The sequence below is a fragment of the Halichoerus grypus genome, chromosome 12 (assembly GCF_964656455.1).
Source record: "Halichoerus grypus chromosome 12, mHalGry1.hap1.1, whole genome shotgun sequence".
In the NCBI taxonomy this organism is placed as follows: Eukaryota; Metazoa; Chordata; class Mammalia; order Carnivora; family Phocidae; genus Halichoerus; species Halichoerus grypus.
In genome coordinates this window covers 34,852,251-34,874,316 of record NC_135723.1, presented here as the reverse complement: position 1 = coordinate 34,874,316, position 22,066 = coordinate 34,852,251, and the positions used below count along the sequence as shown (strand labels likewise).

At 39.5% G+C, this 22,066-nt stretch overlaps 1 protein-coding gene across 1 annotated transcript in view; it reads right to left on the bottom strand.

Moving 5' to 3' along the window:
- Positions 1-13,656: 13,656 nt before the first annotated feature.
- PTTG1IP2 (PTTG1IP family member 2) overlaps positions 13,657-22,066 on the bottom strand; it is a 120,126-nt gene continuing 111,716 nt past the window's right edge. The window contains exon 9 of the mRNA XM_078059239.1: positions 13,657-16,262. The gene's annotated coding sequence lies outside the window, so the exon portion shown is untranslated. The remainder of the gene's footprint in view (positions 16,263-22,066) is intronic.

Genomic DNA, 22,066 nt, shown 5'->3' with positions numbered 1-22,066 from the left:
CCATAAATAACACCGTCCACTCATACATTCAACAAACCTGCTGTGTGCCAGGCACCATTCCAGCTGCTAGTGATCCAACAGCGTACAAAGCGATGCCCCTGACCTCACAGAACTTCACCTTCTATTGGAGGAGATAGTAAACAAATTAAGAAGTGCATGCATATTTTCAGAACTTAGTGTAATGAACACTAAGAAAGGAGGGTAAGTTGCTGGAGAGTGGCTAGAGAAAATTGCTATTTTAGATCATTGTCTTCCTGAGATGACACTTCGGCTAAAACTTGAATAAATTCATCTACTAAGCCATGAGAAGATGCATTCCAGGCTGACGGAGGAGGAAGTGCCACCATCTAAGGTAGGGCAGAGGCAGGAGTGGGTACAGAAAGATCAAGGGAAAACTGGTAAGCCATAAAATTGGTAAGGGAGGTAGGGCTGCATCATGTTCAGCTTCATAGGTAAGAGGTTAGCTGTTCTGATAGTGATGGGAAGAGACGTCTGGGTGGCTCAGTCGGTTAAATATCTGCCTTCGGCTCAGGTTGTGATCCCAGGGTCCTGGGATCGAGTCCTGCATCTCGCTCCCTGCTCAGTGGGGAGCCTGCTTCTCCCTCTGCCCCATCCCCCCTCATGCTTGTTCTCTTTCTCTCTCAAATAAATAAGATCTTTAAAAAACAAAACAAAAAAGAGTGATGGGAAGTCTTGGGAGGATTTTGAGCAGGACAGTGATAAACACTTACTCACATTTTATTAGCTTGCAACAGAGCCCAGGCTTTGAATCCTGTGACCATCATCCTTTCCATTATTCTCTAGAATCGAGACACCATGTGGCACCAAGCACTTGAAATGCACCCAATCCAAACTGATATGTATTCTAAGTGTTAAATACACACCAGATTTCAAAGACTTGGTACCAACAAAAGAATGAAATAGATCTCATAAGCCATTGCTTATATTCATTCAACATTCACTATATGTTGAAATGATAATATTTTAGATATATGAGGTTAAATAAAACATAATATTCAGATTAATTTCACCTATTTCTTTTTACCTTTTTAAAAAACGTACGTACTAGAAAATTTTAAATCTCATACATGGCTTGGGTTATATTTTTATTAGACAGCCCTAGTCTAGACAACTTCCCTTCTGCTCTCAGCTTCATAATGCAATGAAGACAAATGAAATAACTTGTGTAGGGCATTTTGAGTTTTCTTAAGGAAACACATTATGTAACAACAAGATAAATTATTGAGGATGATAGTCAGCCAAAAAAACGTACCATTCTTTACAGGCCAAAGATAATGTTACTGACTTGGTTGTGGTTTTGTGTTGTTTTTCCAACAGCAGTGATGAGTTTGCACAACATCCGTAATGTTTCTTTCCCCACCCATTCCACCCCCTCCCTATGCTCCCTTATGACCAAAACAGCAGGTTTTTTAAATACCTGGCACAGGTTAAGAATGCAGTTCTCCGCCATGGAAATTTTTCTCTGTGCAAAGTACTCAGTCCCATATAGGTTTGAACCTCAGCCTATTTCATGTGAAATTCTAATTGTCTGGTCTACTTAGGCAAGCAGCTTCCAAATGTCAGTAATCATATCTATTATCATAATTATAGAATGCTCTTGGTTCTCTTATACTTAATTCAAAATATGGTCAATCAGAATGTACTTTTAGTGAAAAAATTTACACATAGGCTTTGACCAAGAAATTTGTTTTTCTTTGTGAATTTGTATCTGTGAAAAGTCTCACAATGTTATAAATTAAACCATATTTGATTTACATATGGCAGCATAAGGATCAAATGGACCTTCCTTCATCTCTGCTCACTTCTGCTCCCACCTCCTTGTTCTGTCCTGACAGGTAGATGACAGGCCCTTCCACTCAATTTTCAGTCTCTACTGTTATGCTCTGGATTCAATCTCCTTCTCAAGGACCTCACTGCTTTGCTTAACCTTTCTCTCCTGCATGTCACTGTCTCCTACCCTACTGGACCATCTCCATCAGCAACAAACAGCTTTAAAATCTCTTGTCTTTAAACACACATACACACCTCCCTTGTCCCCACATTTCCTTCCCTAAACTTTATAGCTTCTCTACTCCCCTTCATAGCAAAATCTTTCCACAGGGTTGCCCACAACTCTGTTTCCACTTCTTCATCTCCCATTCATTCTTCAGTGCACTAGTTAGGTTTCTTTCCCCTGCTGAAATCACTCTTGTCAAGGGCAAGACCTCCATGGAACCAAACGCAGGAGACCCCTCTGTCCTATCTTATGGTGTTCTCGGAGTACACATGGTAGAGTTGGCTACTCCCTCCTTGAAATACTCTTGACTTCCATGATGTTATCCTCTGGTTTCCCACCTATCCAATTGGCTACTCATTCTCAATCTCCTTTCTAGCCCTTTTGTTTTTATCAGACCTTTAAATGTTGAGGACCCTCTGATTCCTTGGCCTCTCTCTTTATCTACTCTCTCTGGAGAGCCTTTCAATCATTCCCATAGCTTTAAATGCCATCTAATTGCTGATAATTCCCAAATGTATACCCCAAATGTAAATTCCAAATTCATATATCCATATAGTTGAGTCTCAGCTATGTATCTCAAACTTAACATGTCTACAAATAAAATACTGATGTAATCTTCTCATACTAAGAGTAGTAAGAATAGTAATAAGAAGACAAAAAAGGAGGAGAAGAAGGAAAGGGGAAAAAGGAAGGAAGGAAGGATTACATTTTGCTCTAACCAAAAATCAAGATGCCCCTTACTTCCCATATTTAATCATATTTATAATATAATTAACTATATTTAATCCACGAGCAAACTGTGTCTAACCTATCTCTAAAATGTCTCCAACTCTTCTCCTTCTGTTCATCTCCACCGCTACTACTCTAAATCAGAGCATCATTATCTCTCATTTGGACTATTGCTATATCCTCCCAACTGACTTCCCTGTCTCTGCTCTGGCACCTGCCCGTTCATTTTCAGAACAGCCAAAGGGATCTTTTTAAACCATGAAAGTTCATGTCACTCTCCTGACTCTCCTGTTTAAACTGTTCAATGGTTTCACAACTTCCCGCTGCACTCGGAATGAAATCCAAACACCTGACTGTCACTCATAGCTCCACGTGGTTCAGCCCCTGCCTGACTCTCCCCACCAACTCTTCCTCACCTTGGGGCCTTTGTACTTGCTGATCTCTCTACCTGGAATGCTCCCTGACTCCAACCTTCTCCTCTCATTTGAATGACAGGCTCCTTTTCATCCTTCAAGTCTCAACTTAAATGTCATCTCAGAGAGCCTTCCAGCTTACACATTTTAAAGCAACCTCACTCATTTGTTTTTCTTTTTACACAAGGCCTTGTTTGTTTCCCTCCCTGTATTTGCTACAATTCTGATTACATATTTTTGTATGTTTGCTTTCTTGACTCTCAGCCCCTGCCCCTCCCTTTTCCTTCTAGATCAGAGGATTGACATGCTGATTGGCATAGGACATTGGATGCTGAAGCCAAGCCCCACCCCGCTTCTCCCTCTTCTTGGAAGCCAGCTTATCTACTGAGCGTGTATCTGTCTGCATGCCCTTGTCAGGAGTTTTACAAGAACAGGCCTGTGCTGGTTCAGTGTCTGTGGCTGAGTGTGAAGTCCAGTTCAGGCCTAAAGTATTAGGAAGCCCACTATGATGATACAGCTAAGCTCTGACCACAGCAGCTCCATCAGTAAGAATGCTGACATTCTGATCTAGATCTCAACGTCTTTGGAGATCACATAGAGAAAAGAGAGGTGCTGTATGTTGACCCATACAAACACCAATATCTCTTTCCTGAAATGAATGGAAATCTAAGCCTGTCGCTTTTCAATCTTCTTAAACGATGGTATCCTTTCTTTAAACCATGTATATCTTAGTCCCAATTTGTGAAAAAAAAATGATTAACAAAAAAAAATGCAGAGATATTCTGATTACAGTAGTGATTAAATTAGTTACTACTTTTTATGTAGCAAGTAACAGGAAGCTCAATTCAGATTAACAAGCAATAAGAAAAATTCATTGGTTCACATAACTGAATATTGGGGAATTTACCCACATCAGGGAGAGGCTGATCCTAGATCAAATGACCATGACCAGTTCCCAGGTTTTTTTTCCTCTCCATTTTTTGGCTCTGCCAAGAGCTCTGAGAAGCTCAAGATGGAAAAGGAAATTATACTACAAACAAATAATGTTTAAGAGACCTCTCCCTTGTGGTTCAAAGATGGCTACCAGAGATTCCTGGAGCTACTTCTCTTCACTCGTGTCCAGCAGCAAAGAAAGCATCTCTGTCAGGACCATCTGTCAAAACATATATTTAAAATTTTTTAAATGTTTTCTTTCTCTCAAGAAACATGGGCAAAATCTCTTGGGTTGAATTATGTGCTATCTTGAACTAATCAATTCCTATGGCCAGGAACATCAGATTCCAGGTCTTAACCGCAGAGCTGAGATGGCATCAACCACCAAAGCCATACAACTGAGAAGGAGCTGGAGGTGTTCTTGCTGGGGAAAGTGAGGAGTAGATGTTGAATGGAGGCAACCAATCAATATCTGTGTAAGTCTAAGAGGCTTGAATAACTCGCCTGATGTACAGCCCCTTTATACAGGTTCAACCTCTTATAATGTAAAATCCTCTCTGTATCTTCCAGAGTATTTGGGATCTTCCTTCCCTCTCTTCTTTCTTTCTTTCTTTCTTTCTTTTCTTTCTTTTCTTTTCTTTCTTTCTTTCTTTCTTTCTTTCTTTCTTTCTTTCTTTCTTTCTTTCTTTCTTTCTTTCTTTCTTTCCTTCCTTTCTTTCTTTCCAAATGGATTGGCCAGGATAAATATCTGTGCTCATATAGTTGCCCTATTTACAAGGCCCTAAGGGGAGCTCTTTGGAAGAGCTTAAAATTTTAAGACAATGTGTACTAAAGATGGGAAGGAAAAAGACCCATTTCACAGGACACATAAAAGACTAGCCACAGGGAGCCTGGGTGGGTCAGTCAGTTAAGTATCTTCTTTCAGCTCAGGTCATGATCCCAGGACCCTGGGATGGAGGCCCACATCGGGCTCCCTGCTCAGTGGGAAGTCTGCTTCTCCTTCTTCCTCTGCTCCTCCCTCTGTTCATGCTCTCTCTGTCTCTCAAATAAATAAATAAAATTAAAAAAAAAAAAAAGCCAGTCACAGCGTTTATCACCAGTGCCAAGTGCTAAGGGCCAAATGAGCAAAGCCTTGAAAAACAAATGCAAGAGAACAGGATCCACTGGGGGAGGGGAGGTATGTGGTCTTCTGGAGCTGGGGGTGGGGGTGAGGAAGGGAATAAGTGGCCATGGATTGTTTCAGATAAGCTTTCCTAAAATGGAATGACACAAGAAAGCTCCTATTAGGCTGTCTCTCCTTTCCTCTCTCCTCTGCAGTCACCTTTCTTGTATCACTTGATGATAGAAAGGCATACCTCACACTCCTCCCAAAGCTACTAAGTCATTGCCTGGGTTAGAAGAACCTTTAGGGTGCTCAAGAAAGGGGGAATGAATGACTCTAATGATAGGGTAATTAATCCTTTTGCAAGTCAGATGGACTACGATTCTCCGTTTTCCACAAAGGGAAGGAAGCCTAATTGACTTGTCAGATGAGAAATTACTAAAACTAATCTTGATGATAGATTACCATGTAAATTTTGGCAGAGAACTGAGAGGCATTCAAAGAATTGAGCCCTATTGCTATAACAAACCTCTATTGTTCCTATTTACTTATTTAGGTGAAGAGTTTCTCAGGACTTGTTACCTACATATCCTACATTCATCATTAATGCTGAAGCCTGTTATATTTATCCCTGGATATCTGGGGAGAAAGACTTTACCCATCTCATTAAGAACCACAATCCCAATACAATTTTACATTTTATATCTAGTAATTATTCATCAATACTTGTAATGCATTTATGCTATTTTGCGAAATTGTGTAGAATTTTCTAACACTTAGAGCCTTATGGTCACAAAAACTTTAAAATTATTTCCCTTTATTGACATATTTTCATTGCATAGAAGTATGTGATTCATGAAATTTTTGAAGTATAAAGATGTATTAGGAAGTGGAATGGAAATATAATTTCAAGAAGAAAAACAAACAAAAGAAAATTTCCTACAGGTAAAGAAGAACTTATTTATGTATACTTCCAATGTATGATGGGGCATCAAATTGCTATATTATTTAGATTCTACTAGAGAGTTTTTAAATAGTGATGTGACAGCTTATTTTTAAATGTCATTGGAATTTATATGTATATTTACAACTCTTTTAGCATGATAAAGAATCTTAGGCATCAACTTAGAAATGTGGTGAGGAATTTATTGCTTCTTAAAATATTTCAGGAGTACTTGAGTGCAAATGACTGGAGACAATGAAAGGAGAAAATTATGTTAGACAACAAAATGAGCAAGGAAAGAACAGGCCCACTGTTGAGACTGATTGTGCAATGAAATATGATGACAAAGGACCTGTCTGCACACATTTGCTTTCGTGTCCTTTATCAAAGTGAAAGATCTAACAAAGAATGATTGAATGGACACTGGTAAAGGAGAAGAGAAGCTGGAGATGGAAAAAGAAATTGTAACAGCGTACCCATCTCCCTTGGGAGCCAACAGACGGTAGTAAGAATAGTAAGGATTGAAATCAGCCAGGATTGACTCAGAATTCTAACCTGCCAGTCCTCATCTATGTGACCGTGGAGCAAGATGCTTCAGCCACCTTATCTGAATTATGGGTATAGGTTAAATTTCATAGGCTGTAAAGTGCTGCCCATAGAATCAAACACGGCAATACGTAAATAGTGGCTGTTGTAATGAGGTAGCTGTGGGCTTTGGAGCACCTTATCCTCCTTGAGCTTCACTTCCCTCCTGTCTATCACAGGAATAATAACATCTACCTCCTAGGATTACTACGAGGATTACACTGATAATAAAGCTGAGAGCACTTATAATATAAAGAAGGCATTCGATAAAATTAGTTCTTTCCCTACTTCTTCCTTCTCTAGCTTCCTATTGATTTAGACAATTCTATGGACCCCTGATGGGTCATGATGAAAAACAGTCTATTTCCAAATACTAATTCATAAAATTGTATATTACTTTTATTGTATCTACTGGCAAAGAGACTAAATCTGAAATGATTCTTTCTCTTGATGAGAAAGGAGACCAGGGTCTCATATTACAAATGACTCTATCCTTATAGATATGACCTTTCTGCCTTACTAGCAAATCTCATTAATGACAAAATTATTTTCATGAAACTGTAGAAGACAGATAGGTTGCTTATCTATGACCACACAATCAATCCTCTCATAAAAAGGACTCCCTCACAAAGAAAAAATTCTTCCCAAGTGTTTCCTTTTGTCTTATGAGTGAAAAGATAAAGCATTTATTAATTTGTGGGAATAAATGTTGTTGATCAATGTGATTCACTTATTTTAGACAGCACCAAATGTGTCCCTTCTCTGTAGTATTGTGTACAAAACAAAGCCCAGTTTAAGATGAGCTAGGGTGCCTGGAAAGGAGTTAAGGAACCAAGTTTCACGGAACAGGCAGAGAAGTTGTCTAAAACCACTTCCTCCATTTTAATCTGTGCGATAATGTCCATTCGGTTGTTTTCAGAAATAAGCTGCCAATTTGTTGCTCCCTGTTGAGGCTGTAGTGAACAGTCAAAATGCACAGGAAGGCCCTCCATCAGCCAGGATCCCCGCAGGAAACAAATGGCACCCTCCGAAGGAGTGAAAGAAGTACTGTTGAAGCAGGATAGTAGGTACGTGGGTGTCCATTATCCTCGTCTCTATTTGTCTGTGTTTGACATTGTCTAGAGTGAAATATATAAAAACAAAGAGAAGAGTGTAAAAGAGAGACTGATGAAAGTTATTTGCAAAGTTGTGGGCAGGAGTTCAAGGGAAACTAGGGAGTGGCAACAATGGGAAATGCTACCAGCAGCAGGCTTGAAGGCACGAGGGAAAAGGACCAACTCCTGGCACCCAGGGAGCCCTGGAGGAGTAGGAAAAGGGCCACCTGTCAGGAATTGTGGCCTTCGGTGGAGTAATGCGGCCACTGGCCACCATGGCCCAAGACATACTGTGTGAAGCTCAGCGCGAACTGAAAAAAGCAAGAAAAAAAATGTTGCTAAAGTCCTACATTATAGGGGCGCCTGGGTGGCTCAGTCGGTTGGGCGTCTGCCTTCGGCTCGGGTCGTGATCCTGGGGTGCTGGGATCGAGTCCCACCTCGGGCTCCCTGCTTGGTGGGGAGCCTGCTTCTCCCTCTGCCTGCTGCTCCCCCTGCTTGTGCTCTCACACTCTCTCTCTCTGGCAAATAAATAAATAAAGATCTTAAAAAAAAAAAAGTCCTACATTATAAAGCTTTAGCTTTTCTTCCACAGTATCTCTTCCCTCTCTCTTGACTGGTCATGTTTTTAAATGTTTCAATTTAACACCATTCTAAATGAAGAAAAAATGAGAAGTTTAAATCATTATCATGAATCTTGTCATTTACAATGTACAATGTTAGTTTGGTTTTGTCTTTTAAGTTTATTTATTTATTTATGTATTTAAGTAATCTCTACACCCAACATGGGGCTCGAACTCACGACCCAGAGATCAAGCGTCGCATGCTCTTCCAACTGAGCCAGCCAGACGCCCCTACAATGTGCAATGTTAGTTTTAGATGCAATATGAGAGCATTTAACACATATGCAAAATCACCAAAATGATACAATGTGTATTTTATAGTTCCTGCATACATATTTTTTTTCTTACTAGAACAGTATAAACACTGCACAAAACTAACTCAATTGTTTATTTCACTTCTTTATATACACACATTATACCAACGCTCTTTGCCTCTGGCTTACTGATGTGTAAAGAGGAACTAAAAGGAAAAGCGGCTGTGGATTGCCCTATCTTTCCCTTTCTTTCTGTGGTATCACTTTTAGTGTAAGTGGTTGGCTAATACAGGGAAGTAACATGAGTAGGAAAGAATATGATAAGAGTTCTTTGGCTGTTCGTGTTTCTTAGAATGTCATTGCCTTTCTTCTGAATTTGAAGCAAATTTTGGTTCAAACGGAAAGAGGCATTTTATTTATTTATTTATTTATTTTTAATTTTATTATGTTATGTTAGTCACCATACAATACATCATTGGTTTTTGATGTGGTGATCCACGATCCATTGTGGAAAGAGGCATTTTAGAGTTTAATCAGTTGTAGATGTGATATGCTTTACCTTGTTCTTGCTTTGAGTCTCACTGAACTCCCACAGATTCACAGGAATCCTATTATCATGGGGCACTGGAGATGCTACATGCAAATGGGGCAGCCGGGACTGGCCGACACAGACAGTGTGTATCTCCTCTGTTTGTGTATCAGACTTCATTAACAAAACACACGTTCAAAGATAAAATTAAGGATTTCCCAGTTGTGTCAGCAAAGCATTAAGTCAAGTGCGGGGCCCTGCCAAGCGTGGGGGCCTACTGACGACACAGTCCCATTCCCTGCTGCCAAGCTGGGACCAAAGAAGGAGCCACGGGCATCAGCCCTTTCCTCCTGTCGTCCCACCTCCTGTGGGGGTCCCCACAGGTGGACCCTGACTAAATCGCAAGGGATCCAGGGATGCATCCGAAGAGGAGAGTCTTCTCAGCTACAGACTAGGGGAGAGAAGCGTGGAGAGGGGGTCTGGAGTGGCAAGCAGAATGTCCAGCACAGGCTGCCGGCTCCCCCATCTCTTTCCAACAAATTCAGGTCCTTTTTAATTCAGCTAAGATAAGAAGGACCAGGCAGGCTCCAGGTGTGGCCTCATGCTGATGCAATTTTATGAGCCCTCTACACGCATTAATTAATTAATTAAACAAATTTACAATTATAAATTGAGTACAAACTGGCTATTTATTTAGAATGAGAAAAGAAATCACAGTAAAACACCGGAGCTTGAAAGGCTCAAGTCCTTTTGTCTGAGGTCTCTAGGACATATACCAGAAATGCCTACACAGACACGTTTCCTTTACAGCCTGGCTTCCCTTTCCCACCTAGAACACTCTACAACGTCAAGCAACTCCCGCCACTCCCAGGGGCCTGGGGAAATGAAGAGCCTTGAAGATTAAACTTCATTAGCTTTATGATAAATTTTTCTGTAGGCCCCCAAAACCTGGAACATAGAATTAAGTGACTATGGCACAGCAAGCATTTCCTAGTGGGCAAAAATTGTGGGCCCTTGAGCCATGATGGGACTCCTTTCCCTACCACACATGTCAAAGGAAGTTAGCCCGGAGTTTGGGCTCTTCTGACCTAGTGCTTTTTCACTATGGTCAGGAAATTCCATTAAATTTCAGATACACCATGTAGGAAACTGAGGAGGTAGTGGATAGTCAAGGCCACTCCTTTGCATCCTTCATTTCTTATCTATCCCTTGCATTGTTTGTTGGCTAAGTTGGAATAAGCCAAAGGGAAAACAACCTTAGGACTCATTGTTCTTGGTCACCTTCAAATCCTGACCAGACTTTGTGGCCTAATCAATAGGTTCCTCTGTAGGCATAAAATATTCCTGGGCTTTCCTCATAATAGCTGAGGCAACACGGGGACCCACTTAGATTCAGAAAAAAGAAGGAACAGTTCAGCTAGATAAAAGGGCTGTCCTGGATTGGGTCTGGGGGTCTGAGCAGGAGCCCATGGGAGGACAGAAAAGGGTGGACGAGGACAAAAGAAAGGAATTACAGATATATTGAGGAAAATGGAAAGAGTGGTGGGGCACCTGGGTGGCTCAGTTTGTTAAGCAACTGCCTTCGGCTCAGGTCATGATCCTGGAGTCCCGGGTTCGAGTCCTGCATTGGGCTCCCTGCTCAGTGGGGAGTCTGCTTCTCCCTCTGACCCTACCCCTTTCGTGAACTCTCTCTCTCACTCTCTCTCAAATAAATAAATAAATTCTTAAAAAAAAAAAAAGGGAAATGGAAAGATGTTAAAGAAAGATTTCAAATTTGCTAAGGCCCCGGTGTTGGTGAACTCACTCTTTGCTTTCGACAAGTATGGGGGAAGCGGCTGATACCTGAATTAAGAACATGCGCCTAACGTGAAAGCATCTGATCTAAAGAAGGTAGTACGTAAGTGCCTAAGTTCAAATCTTGACCTTAGTTCATAAAAGCTATGAGACTTTGGTCAAGAAACTCATTCCCTCTGCCTCAGTCTTCTCATCTGTAAGATGAAGGTATATTATGTTTGATTACATTATGTCATGTCACATCAAATTCTGTTATGTTATATGGAGCTCACCTCATAGCATTATGTGAGGATTAGATAATTTAATACTTATAAACACCACTTATAATAGTTCTTAGTACATGTGAGATAATAGAAAATATATATATTGGTCTCTGCCTCCAGTTCCTGGCACAGAACTCCTAGAACCCTTGCAATTTCCTAAGTGACAAGGGCATTAGGAGCATCTTTGGTTCTAATATTTGAGCTCCCACATCCCTTAAAATGTCCTGGGTGATGGCAGTGTCTTTTGTTCTAATGAGGTGACTCTTAGCGGGTGCCTGGAGGGGGGCTGGTCACCGGCAGACCAAGCCACAATTAGAAGCTTGGAATTCTCAGCCCACCTTCCGGTCTCTAGAGAAGGGAGAGGTCTAAAGATGATGTTAATGATCGATAATGCCAACGTGATGTAGCCTCCACAAAAATCTGTAAAAGACTTCAGGTTGGTGAACACACGGAGGTGCTGGGAGAAGACATGGAAGCCCCATGTCCTTTCCCACATACCTTTCCCTCCATGTCTCTTCCACCTAGATGCTCCTCTGTATCATTTATCATAGCCTTTAACAAACTGGTAAACATAAGCAAGTGTCTTCCTGAGTTCTGTGAGCTGTTCTAGCAAATAAATGAATCCAAGGGGGAGGAGGTCATGGGAATCTATGGAATTTGATGCTACCTCCAGGTAGATAGTGTCAGAATTGAGTTAACTTGTAGGACACCCAGCTGGTGTCCCAGATCTGCCTGGTGGGGAAAAACCCCACACATCTGGTGTCAGAAGTGCTGTGAGTGAGGTAACGATAGTGTGAGAGTAAGAGAGATACACAGGAGGAGGAATATAGGTTTTTTTCCTACACCCTACACAATTAGTGCTGGATAAAAGTGAGAAATTATTATTATGAAATGGTTCCAAATATAGCACTTACACACATTTGGGCAATGTTTAAAGCTGTAAAATTTTTGCAACAGATGAAGAATCTGATCCATGTGCTTTTACTATGTATAATTTTATAAAAATTATCATTTTGAATGAATGGATATTTTTATGTTTAATATCTAGCCAAAGATAAGTTTTGTGAAATTTTCATTAACTAAACATAGTCCTTTCTTTAAAAAAGAAAAAAAAAAAGCACAATCATTTCTGAACTTTTCTTACCAAAAAGCAGAGGTATACTTTACCTCTTCATACATTGTAGGTAATCTTTTCTGGTTCACCATTCCCAAACACTGAGGAAATATTTTGTTTTCTTTTTTTAACTTGAGTCAATTTATATACTGACATATGGAGATTGGATGGAATACCAGATCCCAGTGAGCAAAGAGCTCAGTGGGGTTTTTTTCCTCATAAAGGTAACTTTAGGTTAGAATCAAGTTTGAGTAAAATAGTTTAGAAAATGTTAGGGAGGCTTGCTTATCAGCCTTGTTTGATTCTAGAAGTGAAGTTGAAATAAAATAGAGTCAGACTTTCTGGATTCCTATACACCTCTGAGCAAACACATCACATAATCTCCCTGATTTCATGTCTTTATCCACTGAAGAATAATGGGGCAAGTGTTGCCTAGCTTCACTCCCAAGGTTCTTGTGAGGATTAAAAAAAAAAAAATTGTTTAAAAAAAACTGAAAATGGACAGCTGCACGCAAAAGAATGAAACTGGACCACTTTCTTACACCATACACAAAAATAAATTCAAAATGGATTAAAGGCTTAAATTTAAGACCCCAAACCATAAAACACCTAAAAGAAAATATAGGCAGTAATCTCCTGGACATCAGCCTTAGCAACATTTTTTCCAGATTTGTATCCTCAGGCAAAAGAAACAAAAGCAAAAATAAACTATAGGGACAGCATTAAACTAAAAAGCTTTTGCACAGCAAAGGAAACCCTCAGGAAAACAAAAAGGCAACCTACTAAATGGGGGAAGATATTTGCAAATGACATAGCTATAAGGGGTTAATATCCAAGATATATAAACAACTCCTACAGCTCAACACCAAAAAAAAAAAAAAAAAAAAACCTAATTAAAAAATGCTCAGGGGCACCAGGGTGGCTCAGTCATTTAAGCATCTGCCTTCAGCTCAGGTGATGGTCTCAGGGTACTGGGATCGAGCCCTGTGTTGGGCTCTCTGTTCAGTGAGGAGCCTGCTTCTCCCTCTTCCTCTGCCCCTCCCCTCCACTCATGCTCACACTCTCTCTCTCAAATAAATAAATAAATAAATAATTTTTAAAAAAATGCTCAGAGGACCTTAATAGGCATTTCTTTTTTAAAAAATATTTTATTTATTTATTTGAGACAGGGAGAGAGAACGAGTGGGGGGGGGGCAGAGGGACAAGCAGACTCCCCACTGAGCAGGGAACTTGATGCAGGGCTCCATCCCAGGATCCTGAGATCATGACCCGAGCCAAAGTCAGACAACCGACTGAGCCACCCAGGGCCCCGTTAATAGGCATTTCTCCAAAGAAGACATACTGATAGTCAACAGACATAAAAAGATGCTCAGCATCACCAGTCATCAGGTAAATGCAAATCAGAACCAAAATGATATCACTTCATACCAGTCAGAATGGCTAGTATCAAAAAGACAAAAAATGACAAGTGTTGGGGAAGATGTGAAGAAGAGGGAATCCCTTTGAACTGTTGGTGGGAATGTAAATTGGTTCAGTACTATGGAAACAGTATGGAGATTCCTCAAAAAATTAAAAATAGAAATACCATATGACCCGCTAATTCTACCGCTGGGTATTTATCCAAAGAAAAAGAAAACACTAATTTGAAAAGATATATGCACCCCATGTTTATTGCAGCATTATTTGCAATAGCCAAGGTACAAAAGCAACCTAAGTGCCCAATGATAGATGAGTGGAATAATAAGATATGATATACATATATACAATGGAATATTACTCAGCCAGAAAAAAGAATGAGATCTTGCCATTTGCAACAGCATGGATAGACCTAGAGGGTATCATGCTAAGTAAAAGAAGTCAGACAAAGAAATGTCAGGTATATGATTTCACTTATATGTGGAATCTAAAAAATAAAACAAACAAACATAGAAGCAGACTCATAAATACAGAGAACCAACTCGTATTGCCAGAGTGGGGTGAGTGGAGAGATGGGCAAAACAGGTGAAGGGTATTAAGAGGTATGAACATCGAGTCGTAAAATAAAGAAGTCATGGAGATGAAAAGTATAGTAGGAATATAGTCAATGATATTGTAATAACAATAATACAGGGTAACTACACTTAACATGGTGAGCATTGTGTAATGTATAGAATTATCAAATCCCTATGGTGTACACCTGAAACTAATACAACATTGTATGTCAACTGTACTACAATTAAAAAACGAAAACAAAAACAGGGGTGTGCCTGGGTGGCTCAGTCGGTTAAGCATCTGACTCTTGGTTTTGGCTCAGGTCATGATCTCAGGGTCATGAGATCGAGCCCCATGTCGGGCTCTGCACTCAGCTTGGAGTCTGCTTGGGAGTCTCTCCCTCTCCCTTGGTCCTTTCTCTCTCTCTCTCTAAAATAAATAAATAAATCTTAAAAAAAAAAAAGTTGACATAGAGTTGCTATATGACCCAGTCATTCTACTCCTAGGTATATACCCAAGAGAAAGGCAAACATATCTCCACACAAAAACTTGTACACAGATGTTCATGGCAGCAGCATTTATAAAAGTGAAAACAACCCAAGTGTCTACTTAACAACTTATAGAAGGATAAACAAAATGTGGTATGTCCATACAATGGAATATTGCTCAGCAATAAAAAGAAATAAAATACTGATACACGCTACAACAGGACGAATCTTGAAAATGTTATGCTAAGTGAAAGAAGCCAATCACAAAAGATCACATACAGTATGAGTCCTTTTTTGTGAAATGTCCAGAATAGACAAATTTATAGAGGTAGAAAGTGAATTATTGGTTGTCTTGTGGGGAGGGGGAGAATGGGGAGCAACTGCTAACAAGTAGGAGCTTTTTTGAGGGGTGATGAAAATGTTCTGGAATTAAATGGTGCTAGTGATTGCACAATCTGAATATACTAAGACCCATTGAACTGTACACTATAAATGTATGCATTATGTGCTATGTAAGAATTGTATCTCAATAAAGCTATTTAAGAAAAAAATACTATCAAGTTGTTGCAAAATGTTGAAACAAATGTTGAAAACAGATGGTAGAAGGTAGTCTTTGCTAATGTGATAAAGAAAACCTCAAAGAAAGGACCAGTCTGTTCCTTTCAACCTTCTTCATGAATTATGGCTAGCATTTACCAATATCTTGAATTTATAATGACTCCTTTAACCCTTTTCTAGGTCTTGAGTCTATTACTTGAGGTTATTTCTCCCTCTCTCCCTTAGGGATTCACTGTTCTATGCTTGTGCACGTTGCAAATGTCCTACTTTCTCGCAGAGTTTATGGAATCTATGTGCATTTTGTTGTGCAGCATCATGCTGTAGTATAGAACAATACAGAGTTTAATGCCATCTTCACATTTTTACTTTTACCTTGCACTCTTTTTTTAATAGACATGGTAAATAATGTTGGTATTATGCACTCATGCTGGACAGTCACCACATGATTGATTTTGCCAGAAGAAGAGCATTTACCACATGGCTGTGGTTCTTGTTATTCAACTCTCTCTCCACAAAAATTACATCTCCCTGGTAACTGGGCTGTTTTAGCCATTGTTTTGACTTTTAACAGCCTTGGAGGTGGAATCTTGTCAAATGTTTTAAGTTATAGCGCTTGTGACTTCATTCAGCAAACCAAATTCAGTACCTATCATTGTCCAGGCATCATTTATTTATAACAAACAATAAAGAACTCCGTAAGATTCAAGTGAATTCTTGGAAGGCACCTTGTTCCACTGCTTCTCATCTTCAGCTTTGTACTTCTCAGCTTCCTGGAGCATGCGCTCAATGTCTTCCTTGCTCAAGTGGCTCTTGTCTGTAGTGATATAATCTTGTTCTCTTTTCCTGTACTCTTATCTACAGCAGAGACATTGAAGATGCATTAGCATCATCAAAAGCGACTTCAATCTAAGGAACGCCACGGGTGGGGGGTGGGCAAACGTACGCCTGTTAGTTCAAACTTGCTTGAATCTTAAGCATTCAACATGAAAGCAACTGCTGAAGATGAAATCTTCAGGGCAAAATCAATGATGAGGATAAACAGAAGATTCTTGACAAGTATAATGAAATCATCAGCTGGCTTGATAAGAACCAGACCGCAGAGAAGGAAGAAGTTGAAAGTCAGCAGAAAGAGCTGGAGAAAGTCTGCAACCCCATCATTACCAAGCTGTACCACAGTGCAGGAGGAACGCCTGGGGGCTTCCCTGGTGGTGGAACTCCTCTATCCGGTGGTGCCTCCACTGGGCCCACCATTGAAGAGGTTGATTAAGCCAACCTGAAAATAGGTCTAGCATTGTTCTACACAAAACATTTGAAGGACCCAGGTTTGTGCAAATTTCATGGTAGTTTTAAAGTCAAGCTGCTATAGTAAATACACTGGGCATTCTTGATACTCAGGTATGGAATATATGCACAAGGAAAGGAAATAACATTGCACTTTATAAGCACTGTATTGTTAAGTGGAAAATGCAGTGTCTTAAATAAAACTGTTTAAAATTGGCACCAAAAAAAAAAAAAAAAAGAATTCCAGTTGATTAATCAAATTGATTTTTCTCTTACAGATACTGGTAAGAGCACTTCAAACGTGAAAGGGGGGCATGGAGGGGCTCGTCAGTTAAGCGGCGGATTCTTGATTTTGGCTCAGGTCATGATCTCAGGGTCCTGGGATCAAGCCCTGCATCAGGCTCCCTGCTCAGCAGGGAGTCTGCTCAAGGATGCTCTCTCTCTCCCTCTCCCTCTGCCCCTCCCCCTGCTCACACTTACACACTCTCTCTCTCAAATAAATAAATAAATCTTAAAAGAAAACACCAACTGTGAATGCGATTAATTCAGGACTGTTTCTCCTGACAGATAATCCAGTCTGTCTGCTGTTGAGTGACAGGCAAAAAAGAAATTGGGTAAGAAGAAAGTTATTTGAGGGGCACCTGGGTGGCTCAGTCGGTTAAGCGTCTGCCTTCGGCTCAGGTCATGATCCCAGGGTCCTGGGATCGAGCCCCGCATCGGGCTCCCTGCTCGGCGGGAAGCCTGCTTCTCCCTCTCCCACTCCTCCTGCTTGTGTTCCCTCTCTCGCTGTGTCTCTCTCTGTCAAATAAATAAAATCTTTAAAAAAAAAAAGAAGAAAGTTATTTGAATAAATTCTTCTCGCATTTGTAGAGTGGTTTTGTTTTTTAGGGTTTGTTTTTTTTTTTAAAGATTTTATTTATTTATTTGACACAGAGAGATAGTGAGAGCAGGAACACAAGCAGGGGGAGTGGGAGAGGGAGAAGCAGGCTTCCGCCGAGCAGGGAGCCCGATGCGGGGCTTGATCCCAGGACCCTGGGATCATGACCTGAGCCGAAGGCAGACGCTTAACGACTGAGCCACCCAGGCGTCCTTGTGTCAACTTTTAAAAACACTTTTTAAAAAATTGAGATTGTAACTCACATACCATAAAATTCACCATTTTAAGTGTATACTTCACTGGGTTTTAGTGTATTCATCAGGCTATGTAAGCATCATCAACATCTAATTCTAGGAAGAATTTTACCACCCCAAATGGAAACCTTGCACCCATTATCCTTGAGTTAATGTTGGCTCAATAAGCCTAGAGTCCTCTGCTCTTTCTTCTGCCCTGGGAAAATGATTTAAAACACATTGTCCTTTTATTCAAATTATCACTTGTATACTTGAAAAATAAGCATAGTGACTTTTAAAAATAATGAATGTATTGATGATGTAATGTATGGGGATTAACATAACAATAAAAAAAATAAATAAAAATAATGAATGTATTGAGATATGATTCACATACCATAAAATTCACTCATTTAGAGTGTACAATTTAGTTGGTTTTAGTACATTCACAAAATTGTGCAATCATTACCACTGTCTAATTCCAGAATATTTTCATCATTCCAAAAAGCAGCCTTGTACTGTTTAGTAGTTACCCCCATTTTCCCCTCCCCCTAGCCTCTGGCAACCACTAGTGTACTCTCTGTCTCTATGAATTTTCCTATTCTGGACTATGTTTAACTTTTTGAGGAGTAAAAGAGGATTCTTATACCATGTTCATTAACCACTTCTTTAAGCATAAATCATTTGGTTATACACACATGTACATGCACACACATACCTATTGCTTGTGTCATTACTGATATTTTCATACCTTCGATGCCACTCTCCTGTACTCATAGATGAGCTCAATACCTGTCAAAATACCAAAGTGGGGAGGGGCGCCTGGGTGGCTCAGTTGCTAAGCGTCTGCCTTCGACTCAGGTCATGATCTCAGGGTCCTGGGATCGAGCCGACATCGGGCGCCCTGCTCGGCAGGAAGCCTGCTTCTCCCTCTCCCACTCCCCCTGCTTGTGTTCCCTCTCTCGCTGTGCCTCTCTCTGTCAAATAAATAAAATCTTAAAAAAAAAAAAATACCGAAGTGGGGAAAATACTGACAGCATATGGCAAATTATTGGTATCCTCAATAAAGGGGTTTACTGTATCATTTCCCTAGTGATGATATAATTACAAACTAAAATAACATAATTTTTTCAATCAAAAATATTTTTTCAAAAGAGAATTTAAACACTGTAATACCCAGCACTGCTGAGGATGTAAGGAAAGAGGCACTCTTACACACTGTCAGTTGAAATTTAAAGTGTTAACATTCCTCAAGGTCAATTTGGCCAGATGTATCAAAAACCTTTAAAGTAGCATAATTTTTGATCCAGAAATTCCAATTTAAGGAATTTATTCTAAAGAAATTTTCTTAGGAACGTTTAAAGATATATGTATAGGATTGTTCATTATCTTATTGGTATTTAAAAAGGCAGAAAACAAGAAACAATCTAAATATTGTTTAAAAGAAAGAGGTTAGTTAATTAAGTTACCAAACAGCCATATGATCAATTACAATGCTGCTGTTAAAAATTGTATGGTGATTAACATAACATAACAAAATAAAATTTAAAAAAATTATACTGAGAGCCATCAATGAACAATGGAATTTAAAATTAAAAACACAGTGCCATTTATGGTAGTTTCCCAAAAATGAAATACTTAGATGTAAATCTAACAAAATATGTAAAAGATTTGTATGAGGAAAACTACAAAACTCTTGATGAATGAAATCAGAGAACTAAATAAATGAAGAGATACTCTGTGTTCATGGATAGGAAGACTCAATATTGCCAAGATGTCAGGTCTTCCCAATTTGATCTATAGATTAGATGCAATCCCAATCAAAATCCCAACAAGTTATTTTGTGGATATCAACAAACTGATTCCAAAGTTTATATGCAGGGGGAAAAGACCCGGAATAGCCAATACAATATTGAAGGAGAAGACAAAGTTGGAGGACTAACATTACCCAACTTCAAGTCTTACTATAAAGCTGTAGCAATTAACACAGTGTGATATTGGCAAAAGAACAGACAAATAGATCAGTGGAACAGAATAGAGAGCTTGGAAATAAACCCATGTAAAGGTGATTAAACTAATCTTTGACAAAGGTGCAAAGGCAACACAATGGAGCAAAGATAGTCTTTTTGACAAATGGTACTTGAAACAACTACACATCCAAATGCAAAATAATGAATCTAGACACCCTTGACACCCTTCACAAAAATTAATGCAAAATGGTTCATAGACCTAAATGTTAAATGCAAAATTATAAAACTCCTAGAAGATAACACAGGAGAAAACCTAGATGATGTTGGGTGTGGTGATGACTTTTTAGATACAACACCAAAGGAACAATCCATGAAAGAAATAATTGATAAGCTGGATTCCACTAACATTAAAAACTTCTGCTGAACAATGATGTTCTCATGAACATGGTCATCTATGAACAATGATGTTAAGAGAATGAGCCACAGACTGGGCGAAAATATTTACAAAAGACACATCTGATAAAGGACTGCTATTCAAAATATACAAAGAACTCTTAAAACGCTAGGAAAACAAACAACCCAATTTTTAAAAATGGGCCAAAGAATTTAACAGATACCTCACCAAAGAAGATATACAGATGACAAGTAAGAATATGAAAAGATGCTTCACATATGTCATCAGGAAAATGCAAATTAAAACAACAATGAAATATCACTATATATCTATTAGAATGGCCAAAATTAACAACACCAAATGCTGACAAAGATGCGGAGCAATAGGAACTCTCATTCATTCCTGGGGGAAATGCAAAATGGTGCAGCCCCTTTAGAAGAACAGTTTGGCATTTTCTTACAAAACTAAACCTATTCTGAATATACTATCCAGCAATCATAGTTTTTGGTATTTACCTAAAGGAGTTGAAAACATATGCCCACACAAAAACCTGCACATGGGTGCTTATGGCAACTTTATTCATAATTGCCCAAACTTAGAAGCAGTCAAGATGTCCTTCAGTAGGTAAATGGATAAATAAACTGTGGTACATCCAGACAATAAAATATTACTCAGTGCTAAAATATAGTGAGCTACCAAGCCATCAAAAGATGGTGGAGGATCCTTAAATGCATATTACCATGTTAAAGAAGCCAATCTGAAAAGGCTACATACTGTGTAATTTCAACTATATGACATTCTGGAAAAGGCAAAACTATAGATACAGTAAGAAGATCAGGGGTTGCCAGGGGTTGGGCTGCAGGGAGAGATGAATAGGTGGAGCACAGAGGACTTTTAGGGCAGTGAAAATATTCTGTATAATACTCTAATGATGGATACATGTCATTATACACTTGTCCAGACCCATAGAATGCACAACATCAAGTGTGAACCCTAAGATAAACTATTGATTTTAGGTGATCATGAGCTGTCAATGTATATCCATCAGTTGTAACAAATGTACCACACTGGTAGGAGGATGTTGATAACAGGGCTGTGCATGTGTGGGGGCAAGGAGGTTATAGGAAAGCCCCTCTCAATTTTGCTGTGAACCTAAAATTACTCTAAAAAATTAAGTCTTTAAAAAAATTACACTAAGGGAAAATATTTGGTGACTTGAAAAAATGTTCACAGTTCTTGACTAAGTGAAAAAAAGAACTGGTTAGACAGTTAAATGTTAACCCAACATTATAAAAATCTGGTGTTATGCATAGCAAAGAGGGAAAAGATAGTAAAATAAACATACAATTCATCTGCAGGTGAGAGAATGTGGGATAAGTTCTGTGTAGGTGCTACAAAATTCAATCACATCTCCGTTATATAGAAATATTACTTTATTACTTCAGACTGAGCTCCACTTGCTGTGAGATCCCATTTCCAGTGACAGTGAAAACACTTAATCTTGTCAATTATAGGGAGCTTAGTTACTTTCAGCATAAAACTGAGTGCCTTTTGGTAAACATCCAGTCAGAGTTGGCTCACTATTTTATCATTACAAAGTGTGAACTCCTGCCCTCATTTCTCAAGATTTCTTCCATTCCCTCCCTTCTCAGGATCTCTGGGGGATGGGACAGTTTTCAGAACGTAATGGCACTGGGGGCAGGATGCTGGTTCCCACGGACCACAGGTGAGGGGTGTCTTGTCCCACCCTTACTGCAAGTGCTCTTTGAGTGCCTGGACAGTGTGACTTTCGGTCTCCTCTCTGGGCAAACACTGTTAAGGACCTGTGATTGTCCTTTCTCTTCCCCAATCCCTGACCCTCCTTCCCTACCCCATCACTCTGTCATGCCCTTGATTTGCCTCCC